Here is a 4,680-nt window from a genome sequence, read left to right on the forward strand (position 1 = left end):
GTTTTGAATGGCCACTATTTAAAAGAGCATCCCAGCTTTCTCGCTGCTGCTATATTTATTGCTCAATTTCTTAAATTCAAGCAGTGGTGGAAAAAGTACCCAATTCTCATACTTGAGTAAAAATAAAGATACCTTAATAGAAAATGACTCAAGTAAAAGTGAAAGTCACTCAGTAAAATACTGCTTGATTAAACGTCAGAAAGTATTTGGTTTTATGTATACTTAAGTATCAAAAGTAAAAGTATAAATAATTTCAAATTCCTTATCTTAAGGAAACCAGACGGCATCATTTTCTTATTATTTTAATGTAGGGATAGCCAGTGGCACACTCCAACACTCAGATGTCATCTAAAAACAAAGCATTTGTGTTTAGTGAGTCTTCCAGGTCAGAGCCAGTAGGAATGACAAGGGATGTTCTCTTGATAAGTGTGTGAATTGGATCATTTTCCTATCCTGCTAAGCAATGAAAATATAACGAGTACTTTTGGGTGTCAGGGGAAATGTATGGAGTAAAAAGTACATTAAAAGTTGTCAAAAGTATAAATAGTAAAGTACAGATACCCCCAAAAAACGGCTTAAGTAGTACTTTCAAGTATTTTTACTTAAGTACTTTACACCACTGAATTTGTCATGTGTCTGTTACGTGAACTCTGAAGCATTCATTTGGGCTGCAATTTCTGAGGCTGGTAACTCTAATGAACAAAGGTTATGTATGTAACCACAGTTATGTGAGCTATATGGATCACTCCAATATATTGGTATCACTCTGCAGCGGAGGGATACATCCGAGGTGAGGATTTACAGATTTACTCCCGTGTACACCTGTGTCATGGCTGGGGTCCGCCCCTATATATAGACCCATGGCCGCGAGGATTGGAGTGATCCATATAGCTCACATAACCATGGATACATACGTAAACTTCTTTATGTTTCACTATATTGGATCATTCCAATATATTGGTATACCTTTACCAGATTTAGTTGGTGCTAGAGGGACCTGGCCATCCAGGTGCAAAGTCCCAGCACGGGACCGAGACTCAGGGGCTGTCAATGTGGAAGGGGGGGGGGGGGTCCCGGCACAGTCCCCGGAAGGGGAGGCGATGTCCAGGACCGCTGAACCAACCGTAGAGGGAGGTGCCACATTTACCCAATAGTACCTAGCAAAGGTGCAAGAGGAAGCCCAGCTGGCCGCAGCATAGATATCAGCGAGGGGCACGCCTCTCAGTAGAGCCCAGGATGCAGCCAGACCTCGTGTTGAATGTGCCACCACAGATCCCAGCATTGGCCTGCCAGCCAGGTGGTATGCCGTCGTAATCGTGTCCACGATCCAGTGAGAGAGCCTCTGATTTGATAGCCCAGCACCCAGGACTCTCTCACCATAGCTGACAAAGAGTGGTCTGTTTTTCTCACTGACCATGTCTGCTCCACATAGGCAGCCAGTGCCCTTACAGGGCACACCATGCCGGAGGGGGGCCCAGACTCCACCACTGCCGGGGGGTCATAAGCAGACAGAATAAAAGGGAAGTTCCCATGCCTGTCTAACAGAACCTTCGGGAGGAATGAAGGGTTGGGGCAGAGAGATATACTTCTCCCACCGGGGTCCATCCGGTAGCACTCAGAGCTTACCAAAAGAACATGGAGCTCACCCACTCTCTTCATGGAAGTAATCGCTACCAAGAAAGCCACCTTCATAGAGAGTTGTTTCAGGGAGACAGTCTCCAACGGTTCAAAAGGCGGCTTTGCCAAAGCTGCCAAGACCACATCCAGATCCCAGCTCACATTGAGTGGGTCCAACCTGGATGCAGGCGACGAACCCTCTTCATAAACCTGGAGACCAAGGGATGGTGCCCCACTGGCCTGTCCATCCACCCTACTTGGCAGGCAGATATAGCGGCCAAATACCCTCTCAGTGTAGAGGCTGCTAAGCCCTCATCCAAGCGAGACTGCAGGTATTGGAGGACATACTGCACCCTGCATGACTCGGGCACAACCTCAATACATTTTTTACATTTACGTCATTTAGCAGACGCTCTTATCCAGAGCGATTTACTAATTGGTGCATTCACCTTATGATATCCAGTGGAACAACCACTTTACAATAGTACATCTATATATTTTTGGGGGGGATGGTGGTGGGGAGGGATAGAAGGATTACTTAATCCGATCCCAGGTATTCCTTAAAGAGGTGGGGTTTCAGGTGTCTCCGGAAGGTGGTGATTGACTCCGCTGTCCTGGCGTCGTGAGGGAGCTTGTTCCACCATTGGGGTGCCAGAGCAGCGAACAGTTTTGACTGGGCTGAGCGGGAACTGTGCTTCCGCAGAGGTAGGGAGGCGAGCAGGCCAGAGGGGGATGAACGCAGTGCCCTTCTTTGGGTGTAGGGACTGATCAGAACCTGAAGGTACGGAGGTGCCGTTCCCCTCACAGCTCCGTAGGCAAGCACCATGGTCTTGTAGCAGATGCGAGCTTCAACTGGAAGCCAGTGAGGGATACTAGTGCACCAAGAGCAGAAGAACCGCCAGGGCAACTGATATGCCACGGTTGTAGCCAGTCACCTTGCGATTTGCATGGTGTTCCTTACGCCCTCCTGTAGTCCTAACATGGACCACTGGTGCTGTTCAGCTGCCAAACCCACAGAATGAGGCGGTGTGGTCTTGGATGCCACAGTGTTCCCCCGGCCTGAAACAGCAGGTCGGGGCTCAGGGGCAGTTGCCAAGGTGTCCCAGACAACAGGAACAGGAGAAGGCTGAGCCAGGGTCGTCTGGGCCAGTATGGGGCCACCAGCAGCAGACGATGCTCTGCCATCCTGGTCCTGTCCAGCACAGCCTGGATCAGGGGAAAAGGGGGGAATGCGTAAGCTCCAGCCCTGGCCAATCGTGAGCTAGAGCATCCAAGCCCTGAGGGCCTGGTGGCTCCGACTTGGAGTACCACAGGGGGAAGTGTGCATTTCCCAGGGAGGCCAACAGGTCCATCTGTGCCCTCCCGAACTTGTCCCGCAGGTGCTGCACTACCTGGGGATGTAGGCTCCAGTCCCAAGGTGGCGGGCCCTCCCTCGAGAGAATATTCGCTGCCACATTCAGGATGTCAGGTACATGCGCTGCGCATAGAGACACTAGTCGTCCCAGAGCCCAAAGAAGGAGCTCCCGTGCTAGAAGATAAAATAAAATGTATTTATAAAGCCCTTATTACATCAGCTGATGTCACAAAGTGCTATACAGAAACCCAGCCTAAACCCCCAAACAGCAGGCAATGCAGGTGTAGAAGCACGGTGGCTAGGAAAAACTCCCTAGAAAGGCTACAACCTAGGAAGAAACCTAGAGAGGAACCAGGCTCTGAGGGGTGGCCAGTTCTCTTCTGGCTGTGTAGGGTGCAGATTGTAACAGAACATGGCCAAGATGTTCAAATGTTCATAGATGACCAGCAGGTTCAGATAATAATAATCACAGTGGTTGTCGAGGGTGTAACAGGTCAGCCCCTCAGGAGTAAATGTCAGTTGGCTTTTCATAGCCGATCATTCAGAGTATCTCCATCATACCTGCTGTCTCTAGAGAGTTGAAAACAGCAGGTCTGGGACAAGGTAGCACATCCGGTGAACAGGTCAGGGTTCCATAGCTGCAGGCAGAACAGTTGAACCTGGAGCAGCAGCACGACCAGGTGAACTGGGGACAACAAGGAGTCATCAGGCCAGGTAGTCCTGAGGCATGGTCCTAGGGCTCAGGTCCTCTGAAAGAAAGAAAGAGAGCGAGAGTGAAAAAGTGAGAAAGAAAGAGAGAGAAAATTAGAGAGAGTATACTTAAATTCACACAGGACACCAGATAAGACAGGAGAAATACTCCAGATATAACAGACTGACCCTAGCCCCCCGACACATAAACTATGGCAGCATAAATACTGGAGGCTGAGACAGGAGGGTTGAGGCAGTGGGACCTCAGTCCACCCTGATGGTTGATGTAAGCCACCACTTTGGTGTTGTCCGTTCTCACCAGGACATGTCTTCCTTTCACATGTGGAAGGAAAGACCGCAGGGCCAGCAGTACAGCTCAGAGCTCTAGTGTATTGATGTGCCTGCCTCTTCAAGCCAACACCCGCTGATCTGGGAGGCGTCTGTGCTGACCAGCTCCCAGCAGCACATCCTCAGCATCTCCACCCCACCTAAGAGAAAGGAGCGACAGCGCCACTTCAACAATACCATGAGGCCCTGTGCGGTCACCTGCAGCTGGTGGTGACGGTGGCGCTTCGGGTGCAGCCGGTGGGAGTTGAACCACCATTGAAGAGGCTGGAGATGGAGCAGCCTTAGGGGAATCAGCAACGAGGCCGCCATCAGCAAGCCCAACAGGCATTGGCAGGTCAGGGCGGATACCACCCGCACCTGCCCGAAAGTGGTTGAGGCAAGATAAGATCGCCTGAACTCTTCTGATGGGCAGATATGCTCTCATGAGGACTGAGTCCAATTCCATGCCAATGAAGACCACCCTCTGGGTGGGCGTCAGATGACTCTTCTTGTTGTTTACAGTAATGCCCAGCCCGCCGATGTGGGTCAGGAGTGTCTCTGTCTGACAGGACCTGGGTCCTGGTTGGGGCACAAATCAGCCAATCATTCAGGTAATTGAGGATCAAAAATCCTCGGGACGTGAGGGGTGCCAGGTCAGCGTCCATGCACTTTGTGAAAGTGCGGGGTGCCAA

The sequence above is a fragment of the Salmo salar genome, chromosome 04 (assembly GCF_965601325.2).
Source record: "Salmo salar chromosome 04, fSalSal1, whole genome shotgun sequence".
Taxonomy (NCBI): domain Eukaryota; kingdom Metazoa; phylum Chordata; class Actinopteri; order Salmoniformes; family Salmonidae; genus Salmo; species Salmo salar.